Below are 13600 nucleotides of genomic sequence, written 5' to 3'. Positions count from 1 at the left end.
TACTTAAAAACATACATTGAAGAGAACCTAGCAACCGGGTTTATCAGACACTCCACCTCCCCTGCATCATCGCCGATGTTTTTTATTGCCAAAAAGGACTGTGATGAGTTAAGACCTTGCATCGATTACCGTGCTATTAACAAAGTAACGATAAAGAACCGTTATCCTCTTCCTCTGATTCCGGTCTTAATGGACCAATTAAAGGGAGCACGGTATTTCACAAAACTCGATCTTCGGGGGGGCCTACCACCTTGTGCGAGTGCAAAAAGGGGACGAGTGGAAGACAGCTTTCAGAACCAAATTCGGTTTATTCGAATACCGGGTAATGCCCTTTGGTCTCTGCAACGCCCCCGCCGCCTTCCAATTCTTCATGGACGAGGTGCTGAGAGGATGTCTGGAATCGTTCTGTGTGGTCTACATTGACGACATTTTGATTTATTCAACAACGATATCCGAGCATGTCGTTCATGTCAAGACAGTCTTGCGGAAGCTCCAACAAAACCTGTTGTATGCTACATTGGAGAAATGTCTTTTCCATGTACAGGAAGTAGCCTTCTTGGGGTACATTATAGACGCCCAAGGGTTCCGGATGGACATGAGCAAGATTGATGTAATCCTTAACTGGAAAACACCGCAGAATGTGAAGGCTGTGCAAAGTTTTCTTGGCTTTGCCAACTATTATCGGCGCTTTATTCAAGATTTCTCAAAAACTATCCACCCCATCACATCCCTCCTACGAAAAAATGTTCCGTTTGTATGGGGAACCGCAGCAGAACAAGCCTTTCAACTTCTCAAAGACAGGTTCACGCAGGCACCGATTCTCAGACATCCGAATCCTCTCCTGCCATATATTCTCGAGACTGACGCCTCCCAATACGCCCTCGGGGGAATCTTATCCCAAAGACACCCTAACACTGGGCAGTTGCACCCAGTGGCCTACTATTCAAGGAAACTCACACCCTGTGAAATCAACTACACCATCACAGATAAAGAACTCCTTGCGATAAAAAGGGCTTGTGAGGAGTGGCGACATTATCTCCTAGGTGCCTTACACACGGTGGAGATCATTACGGATCATCGGAACCTGTTATTCCTCAAAACGGCTAAAGCTTTGACACCGAGGCAGCTTAGATGGTCTTTGTTTTTTTCTGACTATGATTTCATAATCAAATACAGGCCTGGGTCACGTAATGGGAAAGCAGACGCCTTATCCCGGCTAGGAGAAGAAGAAGAAACTGTGGGACCTGAGGAACCCCCACATATCCTTCAAGAAGCAGATTGTTCCTCTAAATCGCTTGCCCTGGTTACATCCGAGGACTTTCTGGAAGATGTGAAAGTGGCCCTCGCAGATCATGATATTGCCTCTTGGATATAGGAGGAACCGGAACATCGGTGTCTGGAAAACGACCTGGCATACCATTTCCATGCGTTGTATATACCCCAGTCAAAGTTGCAAAAACAGGTTATGGAATGGGCGCATGATTCTGTATTAGGTGGACACATGGGCATCTACAAGACCACAGCCAATGTAGAACGTTCCTTCTGGTGGAAGGAGGTGCGAGCTGACGTAAAAGAATACGTAAAGACTTGCGCAATTTGTGCTCAGAGCAAATCAGTTCATACTAAACCATCAGGCTTTCTCCGTCCTTTGCCCATTCCTCCAAAGCCTTGGCATACTTTATCCATGGACTTTATTGTAGAGATGCCTCCTTGTGTCAATCAAACCGTTATCCTGGTGATAGTAGACCATCTCACAAAAATGGGTCACTTCATTTCTTTACCGGGTCTACCTTCTTCCGTTGAGTTGGCTAAAGTATTCCTCCAACACGTTGTACGGGCGCATGGATTGCCCAGTGTGCTGATAACTGACCGCGGCACGCAATTCACGTCGCATTTCTGGAAGGCTCTCTGTGCAATCTTGCAAATTGATGCAAGATTATCGTCCAGCTATCATCCCCAGACGGATGGCAAAACCGAACGTCTCAACCAGACGCTGGAACAATACCTCCGCTGTTTTACCATGCAGAATGCCACGGATTGGACTACACTTTTGTGGTTGGCGGAGTTCGCATATAATAATGCTGTTCATACCACCTTGGGGTGTTCTCCCTTTTTCTGCCTTTACGGTTTCCATTCGAACATGCTTCCGTTCGATTGGCCTGCGGAATCCATGGTTCCCTCCATACATGAACATCATGCTCATTTGAGAGCGATCCTCATCGATGCTCGAAACTGTTTAGAAACGGCACAAGCAGCTCAAAAACAGTTTGCGGACCGGAGGAGGTCCGAGGAACCAGCGTATAAGGTGGGGGATAAGGTGTGGCTTTCCACACGTAACATTCATCTGAAAGGGGTAAATAAACTAAAGCCTAAGTTTATTGGACCTTATGGTATCTGTGAGGTGGTGAATCCTGTGGCCATGAAACTGTCCCTGCCGGTTTCTTGGTCTATCCATCCGGTGTTCCACGTGTCCCTTCTCCGGCCTTGTCCATTGAGTATGCGCTTGCCTGAGCGTCCCCCATCTCTGGAGGTGGAAGGCAGGGAGGAATATGAGGTGCAACAGGTTCTGGACTCTCGTATGGTGCGTGGCAGAATCCAGTATCTGGTCGATTGGAAAGGGTATGGGCCCGAAGACAGAACATGGGAACCGGTAGACCATCTGCATTGCCCGGATCTGGTTGCTGGATTTCACGAGCGTTTTCCTGGCAAACCGGGCCAACCGCCGGGACGGCTGTCCTCGAGAGGGGGTTCTGTCACGATCGCTCTCGCCGCTACGGTGGGAAGAAGAAGAAAGGACAAAATAGCTCGATCTCTCTACACGGACTACATGTCCCAGAAGGCTAAGCGACTCTGGGGAGCAGGAAAGAAGGCTGAGCCTATATAGCTCCTCCTCTCCAGCGGGTCAGTAACTCAAGCCGACTCAAGCCGACGCCGAAGAAGAGCCTGCGTGGTCAGAGACTCAAGCCGACTCAAGCCGACGCCGAAGAAGAGCCTGCGTGGTCAGAGACTCGAGCCGACTCAAGCCGACGCCGAAGAAGAGCCTGCGTGGTCAGAGGAGTGAAGTAATTCTTCCGACAAGTCGCAAGTACCCTGAAAGAAGAACGGGATCGTTCTTCTTTTCCTGTATTTACTTTTCTGCCAAGCTACCCGCGTATTCCGTGTTCAGATAACATTTTACTTTTCAGAAGTTCCCGAGTGCGATAAGATAGAGTCTTATTCGGATTGCTTGTTTGGAGTGCCCCATTACAATACGATTGTTCCCAAGAGTTATTGAGAACAAGGGTCTAAGAAGCATACATACTTTTCTGCATTTAGGAGTAGTAGAGCCTTACAGAGGAAGACGGCAATAGAGGAAGTGAAAGGAACTTTCTCTTTGCCTATCAACTCATCTCGGATTGAGGGACAGATTGTTTTTGTTTGAAACAGAGAGAGTGTTATCTCTGTACGTCCCTCCACCGAGTTCTTGCGGATCGCCCAGACCCAGACGACAGCATTCTACAACCTAACTCTCCTACACCCTTATTTCTCCCGGCTTCTTGAATACTCACTCAGACGGTGATTTCCACGTCACCGCTGGGTGTGTTGTTTAAACAAGTTGAGAGGACTGTGCATCTCATCGTTCCTGCTGGCCAGCTTCTTCAGGTTAGTGGCGCGCGACTGTATTTGCGCCGCTTGCAATCCCGACAGCCTGCATGGTACAGCAGGTTCCCCAGGATCAGTGGGCAGCAATCTTGTGGCTCTCCTTGTCAGAAAAAGGAAGAGACAAACTCCTCACTGTTAGACATGAGGATGCTAAAAACTACACTGTCCTGAAGAGTGCTCTTATTGATGGGTTTGGCTTAACCACTGAGCAATACAGGTTGTTGTTCAGAGATACCCAAAAAGCTCAGACTCAGGACTGGACTGATTTTGTAGATTGCGCTACTAAGGCTCTGGAAGGTTGGTTACTGGACAGCAAAGTACATGACTATATAGGATTGTATAATTTGATTATGAGGGAGCAGATCCTTAGTAATTGTCAAAACCAGCTTTTACACCAGCACCTGGTGGACTCAGATCTGACCTCTCCACAAGAATTGGGTAATAGGGCAGACAAATGGGTCAGAACCAGGATTAGGCCTAAGAATCAGGGTGGTGACCAAAAGAAAGATACTTCCAAGACTCAAGAGAAGGGTGGGGATAAATCAAAATACAAGTCTCCCACAGGGCCCCAAAACTCCAATGGTGGGGTTGGGTCCCAAAACACCTCCTCTGTCAATAAACCTTATTGCCATGCCTGTAAACAGCCTGGCCACTGGAAGACTGATAGCAGTTGCCCAAAGAATAACAATAAGGAAAATATTCCTCCAAGTAAGCCTCCAACACCTCCTGTTACTATTAGTAGTAATCCCCCAGGTGGTGGGAGTACCCCCAAGAATTTGGCTGGGTTTACTTTTGGAACTCATGTGGACTCTGGCCAAACCAGGTCCCCTACTACAGCTACTCTTGTCTGTGAAAATGGCATGGAGTTTGCCAACTTCACTGCTTGTCCAAACACTTTGAGCAAGTACAGACAGGAACTCCTCATCAATGGTCAGAAAGTTGAGGCCTATAGAGACACAGGTGCTAGCATCACTATGGTGACTGTCTAGTCCCCTCAAGGCAACTTTTCCCTGGATCCACATACCAGGTGACTAATATTGATGGAGTGCAGACAAATCATCCCATTGCAGTAGTAAATCTCAGCTGGGGAGGTGTCACTGGCCCAAAGAGAGTGGCAGTGTCTACAAACTTGCGTGTAGATTGTCTACCGGGAAATGATTTAGAGATCTCAGCCTGGGCTGAGGTAGAGCAAGTAACCCATTCCAAAATTGTAGGTCTCCATGGAAAGGTTAGTGGGGCTGTGATGGCCACAGCCCCAATCCAAGATGTCCTCCCTGAACAGGTTAGGAGGGCTGTACCAGTCTCAGCCCAATCTCAAGCAGATTCCTTCCCTGAACCGGTTGGCAGGGCTGTGATGGTAACAGCCCATACTCAGACTGAGTCCCTTCCTGAAAAGGTTGGTGGGGCTGTGATGGCCACAGCCCAAACTCAAACAGAATCATGTGTTGTGAAGCCTGAAACTATGGATCACTCCACACAAACAGAGAGCATTGAGGAGGAAGAGAAATCTCCCTCCCACCAGACTTTAGGAAAGGATCAGCCTCCTCAGGGAACTGATCTTACCCCTTGTGAAGAAACTGCCCCAGAGGTAGTCAGGCCTAGCCTGGCAGAGCCCCTGATGTCAGTGGACCCTTCCAAGGTGGGACCCAGTCTGGAGCAGGTAACCTGCCTCAGTCAGCCCAGGGCTGCAGAGGTCAAGGAGGCCAGTGGACCCCAAAGGGCCCCCTGTCCAATAGAACACCCCCATCAGCAGATTAGGGGCACCAAAGCTAGCAGCTCTAGCAAGGTGAAAACTTCAAAAACTCCTGAGAGATCTCCCTTACACCTAGTTAGGAACCTCCCCCAGATGGACACTGTTGGGCACAGCCAAACATGGGACCCAAAGGCCCCAAACCTGACCTGTCCCTCCAGTAAGCCAACCAAAGGGACCCAGCCTCCAGCTGTAGGCAGCCAGAGGTTGACCCTGAGAGCACAGTGCAACTCAGTGATGGAAAGAAAGGCACCTATGGTGGATAGTGATTGGAGGAAGTTGAGCCCTACATTAGTGGAGCCTCACTTCAGTACTCCCTCTCAACACCAGCCTTTTACTTTGCCGAAACACACTACAGGTAGTAATTCCCTATGGCGGAGACCCTCTGATACCCCTAGGGTGAGGGATTGCTTAGTGGAGCATGAGATAGGGGGTAACCATGCCAGTGCAGGTTCCTTCTTATATGGCCACTCAGGCAATATAGGCTTACCTGGTCAAGGATAGCCTTATCTCCTTTCGTTTGGGGGGGGGGGGGGGTTATGTAGGAGGATGGATATCTGACTATGGTTACCCCAGATTTTTTGCCTTGTGTTTAGCTGGTTTTCGACTTAGTTGGCCTGGGACCCTGCTAATCAGGGCCCCAGGCTATCTGCTCTCTCTGTAAAATGGACTCCATGTACCCTAGGTACATAACTAATTGGATATTGAGTCACCTTATCAGCCCCTGTACAGTGTACTATAGGTACTCAGGGCATAGGTGCACCCAAGGCCTACCAGGGGCTGCAGCATATCTTTTGCCACCCCTGGCTGGCCATCCAAACTGACACAACTGGCTGATCACTCAGCTGGGGCAAGGTCGTGTAATCACCCCTTGCTTAGGTATAGTATTCCTATATCTACCTTTACATATAGACACATATGCACCTATAAGTCACTCCTATGGCAGGCCTTAACAATCCTGGAGCAGAATGCTTGTTTTTATGTGAGATGGTGCTCTATCATGAGCTGAGCCTGTCTGCAGCTTTCGGAACCATGTCCTTATAGCTGTTCTATGATATTGCCATACCATATACTCTTAAGTGCATTATAATCCTTGGGGTTATTGCTAACTTTGGTTTGGCTTTATCAAAACATGTCGTGTAAGGTGTCATACACTTTGGAATACTACCCCCTCGCCAGTTCTGGCGACTGGGGGTAGCATTCCACCCTTCTAGAGGGAGAAGACATGTTACTTTACTTAAACACGTTTAAAACTAACCAGAGCCTCAGCATCACAAAATGGATGCTGCTGCCACAGACACGAGTCTGGCCTCCTGCTGCTGACCGAAACTCCGGCAGGGGAGGCTTGGACAAAAGGTTTCCTGTCACAGGGAGGTGCTAGCCCCACCCCAGACAGGAGATAGTGGATTGGGGCAGGGAGGGCTGAATGAAACTAGACACTGCCTGGGGCACACAAGGTGTCCCATGCATAGTCCAGTTCAAACCGGTGCTGGGGCACTCCAGACCCAGCTCTGGCGCGAAACTGGACAAAGGGAAAGGGGTCTAACCACCCCCTTCCTGGGCCCCACCCATAGGAGGGACCTAGCAGGTAATCCAGCCCCTTGATTTGGAATAAAGGTAGGAGCTGTGTCCATAGACTTTAGATAATCCTGACTGAAACTTTGATACGAAACTCTGGACCCTTCGACATCCTACTCGACGTAGAAGACTGAAGAATCTCCCTTGTGGTCAAGGAGTGACCACCCTGTGCAAGCAGGCACCATCAAGCGCTCAACGGTTTGCTTTGTTGCAGCTCCCGCCGCAGCACGAGCGACAGAGAGCAACAAGACCTGGATTCCCAGACATCCAACAGCCCGATCCACAGCCACAGCAAAGCTGAGACCCATGGAGGCAACGTGAGACGTGGGACCGGCCATCTTGGAAAGCCTGCGAAGTGCTTCCCGTGCAGCTCCCGAGGCACCCTCGAAGCTGTGCATTGGGGATTGAGAAGCCTCAGCCTCGAGCAGCTTTTGCATCGAAGATCACCTCTCTGCACTTACCGAGTGCTGCGTGGGGCCCTTTTGCATTTTCCTGCTCGGCGCGTCTGTCTGGTCACTTGCCCGTTGGCTAGTGGCCTCTGTGACAAAGAACCTTCGAATTTACAATGCTGGTCTGGTTGCTCCAGAATGGCCCTTGCTCCCCTGAAAAGGAGAAGCCCATCAGACCTTGCTGGTCTGATCCAGAAGCCATCTTCGATTCCTGCATGGGTAGCATTTGCCAAGGCCTGTTGACTCCGATCCGGAAGCCGACACCGCCGACAGCGAGAGCCTTCGTGGGACAGTCCGTGTCCGACTCCTGGTCATCTGTGATGCCCCCGGATCCACGTGGCAGCGGAGACAAGCTTCACGACAACTACCTGATTGCGCCCGACATCACCTGGTTCCTTCCTGGTTCCTTCCTGGTCACTGGCTAGTGGCCCAGGCTCTGTCCCCTCTGCTTTCAGGTACTCTACATCTTCGATCCACCCTTGGATCCAATCGGACTCTTCTCTCCTGGTCGCCTGCAGCATCTTTTCCTCCAGGCTCCATAGAACTTCACGACGAAACCCGACGCACTTTGACACCTATGCACCCGCTTCCTGTGGGTGAGGTAACGCGAGTACTCCGGTGCTCCTGTAGTGGTTTACACCTCTAGTGGCCTAGTTTTAAGTGGTTAAGCTCTAGTCCAGTCGGAAGACTTCCAAATCTGCAACTTTGTAACTTTTACGCACCATTGACTTCTATTGGTGCACGCGTGTGCACCCGCATCCTGTGGGCCGCCCCCGTCCTAATTTCTGTTAGTCCAGTGTAGCCCCAGCGATTCTCAAGGCCCTAGGCCTTACCATTGTTCGTGACATGTTCCTTATACCACTATTTTAGTATATGGTTTTGGGGGCCACCAGGGCCTACCCATATTTGTGCAACTTTTGTATGTTATATGAAGTTCTTTGTTTAACGCTTGTGCTTCTGTCCTTATAAAGAGTGCAGGGGATTATTCTAGTAATAAATACATATATTTTATAATATATAACTTGTGTGGTGTCCTTTCATTTGGTATTAAAAGGATTACATATGGTAAAACAGCTGGCTTCACATGCCCTCTTGAGTTAAGCCTAAGACTGCTTATGTCCATGCTACCACTAGGATAGCTTGTCTATAAGGTTGACTTACAACCAATCACCATAAGGGTTGTTAGGACTGGTACAAGGTGCTCACTAGAATAATGAACACCATACACCAGGCCAACTTCTCACAGTGGTCAAGGGGAGAAACACACGGGCAAGAAAGAGAAACACAAAATACCTGAGGTAGACAGCTGAAAAACACATGCACTCTTGTAGAGTGCTTAGTCAATAAAAAAAGAAACGATGCCTAAAAAGGGAATAGTGGAAGGACACAAAGTACATTTAACAATGAAATATCCCTTGAGAAGTAAACCTCTTACTTTAGTCAGATTCCCTGGTTTCAAGCATCACAGTGCTCATGTACCAGACTGTGATGGATAAATTTACAGTTCAGAAAATCTGCATATATCACTCAATAAGAAGCTGTGCTCACAACAGCCCAAAGAGAAGAAATAGCACATTTTGTTTCATTATGATGGCCAACATTACAATGCCCTCTCCAGTATGGATGTCATGCCAATATTTAATGAAATCTGAAGGGACCCGTCTAAGGGGGCTCGCAAGTAATCAGTTCAGCATTATACCAGATGAGACAGGTAATGACAAAAATTAAACAAATTCCGTTAAGAAGTGTCTGGGCAGGTGACCGAGGGTGAGGGTACTGCGGGATGGGGAATTCCAGGCTAGAGCTCCAGGAACATCAGATTTAAATTAATTAAGCATCCTACACTGAACATATCAAACACAACGGTGCTTCCTAAAAGGTGTCTTGGGTATTGGGAGCTTGGCCAAAGAGTGAAGTCAAGTTTCTTCCACACATTCTTGATGTGTCTATATGTAGCTTATGGTTGGTCAATGATCACAACCTATTTCACAACACGGCCAACAGTGCTAATGTTTGCAAACCCTAAATTTCATTGGTAGAATTGATGATTAGAGCTCTTGTGCTTAAAATAATTAATAAAGCGCACGTTCACCAGAGGTTTCTTGGCGCTGAAGAAGGAAACTGGAGTGCAAGTTTATTGACTTGGAGCTACTGTTTTCACAGAAATAGATCGCCATGCTGTGCAAGTGAACTGAACTCACAGAAACCTCCACATGAAACGCTCTTATCACTGTCTGGGATGCATTCCTCACTGCTTGGAAACAGAAAAATTATGGATTTCTCTCTCCCTTTACCCCCGAAAAATGACAAGCTGAGCGAATTATGCTGCAATAGTTCTGTTCATCAAAATAATAGATTCCATACGTAACCTTAATCCTTATCACATAGTTACTAATACAAATTGACAGGAGCAACAGACAGTGAATGACAGTCTAGGTGAGACTATGGCCAAGACTAATCACAGGGATGCCCATGTCTGACTTACCTCAAGGACCTGGAACTGATGGAGCACTGAAGAGCTTTGTCATACTCACACTTAACAGTGTGGAAATTGCATTATATATGCTTTTAGCAATACCAAGTAGACCAGAAACAGACCTCTGCAGACCTTAAACTGGTTAAAGTTGTTTAGCATGATAAAACCTTTAGCACAATTTCTGTATTAGGAGCACAATTTCTATCATGATGTAACTGTATATTTAATATTTACATATTTGAATCCAGGATGTCTCTTTATTGCTAAATTCAATAAAATGTTTACGAAAATGGTGGAGGGTCTCAAACTGACAAAAGATCAGTGATGGAAGTTCATGTGCTTTCAGCATCAATATCAGACATCTGTGTACGTTCAACCCAAAACTGAAACAATGTCAGAAATCTGCATTCATCCATCCCAAACCCTGAGTTGCTCAGTTTAGTGTTTTCATCAAAAGTGACTATTTGTTTGATTAGCAGGCAGGCTCTCTTCCATCAACTGGATCACAGGGAAAGCCTCAAACTGGAATTACTTTGTCAGAAAGGATAGGCTTTTTAGAGTAGAAAGTGGTAAAAAGCTAGAGTGAAAAGTGGTAATCACCGGAGAAACAATTTTCATAAGTCCAAGAGTGAGTGGGAAAAGAATGCTACCAATTACCCATTGGAAGCTGGTAATAATGTGCAGTGTATGGTAGGGCATAAAGGTAAGAGTGAAACTAGCGATCATGTGCCTGTTATTCAATATCACATAAGACGTTGTAAGTCATCCTAGAGTACCATTGGACTCATGGCGAGAGGGAGTAGCCAGTAAACCCAAAGGAGTCCTCTTGTATTGAATGTTCACTGGATGTGCTACAACAATTATTCCACTGCTACGATTGTAATAGGTACATGGTGGAAATCCCAAAGAGAGCACGGCAGTCAATAAGTAAAAGTCATAAGCATTTTCATAAGAGCTTGTCCATCGAGCTTATGTTAGTAGAGAATTGGGAAAACAGAAACATTGTGTGGTTTTAGATGTACCACCACCATTCTTCCCAGTATAAAAGCCAGTCAAAATGTGTTGGTCTATAACTACATACCATTGATTTGCTTAATAACTTTTATTGGCTATATCCTATTTTGGAACATAATATCAATAACTCGAACGTAAAATAAGAATCTTAATCTACAAACTGGACCTTTTGGGTAGTAAATAGATTTCAGCGTGAAATAAAGTATAAACTAACTGTATAAAGTTTAAGTCCAGTCCAAATCAACAACCATGAACTCGCAAAAGAGGAGTCGTTTGCTATGTTACACCACTCTAGTTAGGAATTTTGGGCCTTATTTATGAGGCCTTGCGAAAGTTTTGCGCTTCCGTTGCGTCACTTTTTGTGACGCATCGGCAACGTGAAACATGCCCCCTTTTGCACCCTATTTACAAAGTGACGCATCTAAGCAGATGCGTCACTTTGTAAACCCCTGCACTACATTATACCTGCGTCAGGTATAATGTATGCAAGGTGGGCGTTCCCACGTAAGTAAGCCTCGTAGAAGTGATGCAATGAAATCTACCAGATTTCACTGTGCCACTTCTGGTGTGCAAATGCGTCAATATCTTACGCCTGCCTCACAGCAGGCGTAAGACTGATGCAAGCCCCATGTGAAAGGACACATAGCTGGAGTTGCGTCACTTTTGTGACACACTCCAGCAATGTGTCACTTTTGCGCCATACAGATACGTCAGAAATACTGACATATCTGTAACTCCTGGCAACATGATGCGTCATACAGTAAATATGACGCATCAATCATGTTGCAAGGAAGGCGCACTGAGATGTGATGCATCGCTGCTTTCACGCAGCGATGCGTCACTTCTCATAAATGAGGCCTTTTGTTCCTAAGTAAACTTTTTGACATTTTAAAACATTTCTGTTTAAAGTATTTATGTTCTTTTCAGTTTATTCTCATAGCAATGAGCTATCAATTAACAACGAAATTCAATCACTAAGAGACATTTTGAAAGATAGAGCAATCTTTGTAAAATATTACGTATAACATTTGTTTGTTATAGCATAGCAGCAAAATGTACAGACCTATTATTGCAAACATACATAGAACAAAGCAGTAGTGGACATCATTCTATGTGTCGCGTCTGTTATAAAACAATAAATTATTCATGTTGATTGTTGATTATTTCTCTTAAATCTGATGTCAATGCAAATGAACTAATCGGCAAACTCAACAGTTTTCGCTTTTCGGACCCATGTGACGTGTTCGTGTCAGTTTCTCTGAAGCTGTTTTGTGCCTAACGGAATCCCGATCTCAAGTGCAGGTGGAGGCCAGGTCATTGAGGTGTGTCAATTATTCAATTTGCAATGTATTTGCAGTCTGAATATCAACGTGGCTCGGAGAGTGGGGCAGTACCTCCATCTATTAGTCGTACTATGCAGGTGAATTTATTACATATTTGACACCAGGGTATTTGCATGCCTTTATGTTAGCCATTTCTTCAGGGGTTACTCGTTTGTCTTTGTCTGTATAGCCAGTAATGTAGGGCCACATGTACAACCACCAGATTTAGCAATTTGCAAATTGTGGTATTTTGCAGCTTGCAATTAGAGAATTGCAAAATCTGATGTATGGTCCCATTCATGCTTGAAATAGTGACTCAGTAACGAGTCGCATCACAAAATGTGAAATTGCTAATAGAAGTTTGTATCCACTTCCAAATAGCACAGCAGTGGCAATTTACGATTGTGGTAGCAATTAGCGACCGCAATGTTTGAAAATTCTCTTTCTGCTTCCTGTGTCAGGTGAAGGACCCCAAAGACAGGAAGTGCTGGCCCAGGATAAGCCAGGAGAGCAGGCAGAGTGAGGAGGGTAGTCCTGCAGCACATACAAAGAGAGCAGAGGAGGCCAAACAGCATCCAAACCACCCTTAGGAATGGCCAACTAACAGTAAGAGAAGGTAGCAGGGCAGAGAAGGAGAAAATTAAAGTTGTCTGAAAGGGAACTGAAAATGTTAACTAAAGAATGCCGTAATAACCACGACCAGCTTTTTGGTGTGCCTCCATGACTGGCAGAGTCACAAAATAGAAAAATATGGAAGAACATCCAACAGAGGATCAATACCCTGGGAGTGGCCTTACATTCCATAGAGGAAATCAAGAAGCGCTGGTATGACCTGCGGTCTCGTGCCAAAGAGAGGGTGGCAACATGCCTGCAGGACTCTCAGGCAACTGGAGGTGGTCCCTCAAATATACCCCCCACCCACCCTCAATAACGGAAGCAATGGTTGAGACGACCCTTGAGCATGAAGCAGTAGCAAGATTTGAAAACCTGGGCACGTCTGCTCCTCCACCATCACCAGGTAAGCACAAAACTTCTACTATGCCAACATTTCTGCCCTTAAACCTGGTGTCTACAGGCATGCAACACACCCTTACCCGGACATATCTGGATGGTCTATGTAGATGGTCAAAAAATCACACATGGTACATTATGGCAAATGTAGTCATAGACATAAACAGTGCAGTTAGTGTCAGACATTTGTAGCATAATGTTGTATGACCTTTGAGAAAGTGTGTCACACATAACATTTTTTTTTCATTTTTTTTATTCATCATCATCAAGATAACAATTCATTATCAACTTCAAAATTATATTGTTCCCCCAAAACATACACAGTAGAGACGTATCTTAGCATTTGAAGCAACAAAAG

The 13600-nt window shown here is 46.1% G+C and overlaps 1 long non-coding RNA gene across 1 annotated transcript in view; it reads left to right on the top strand.

Moving 5' to 3' along the window:
• Positions 1-12842, top strand: part of LOC144823860 (uncharacterized) — a 160629-nt gene extending 147787 nt beyond the window's left edge. The window contains exon 6 of the long non-coding RNA XR_013608847.1: positions 12693-12842. This is a non-coding gene — a long non-coding RNA (uncharacterized LOC144823860). The remainder of the gene's footprint in view (positions 1-12692) is intronic.
• The last annotated feature ends 758 nt before the right edge of the window (positions 12843-13600 follow it).

The sequence above is a fragment of the Lissotriton helveticus genome, chromosome 3_1, assembly GCF_964261635.1.
Source record: "Lissotriton helveticus chromosome 3_1, aLisHel1.1, whole genome shotgun sequence".
Lineage (NCBI taxonomy): Eukaryota > Metazoa > Chordata > Amphibia > Caudata > Salamandridae > Lissotriton > Lissotriton helveticus.
The sequence above is the reverse complement of the archived record's forward strand: the minus strand, read 5'-3'. Positions and strand labels throughout refer to the sequence as shown.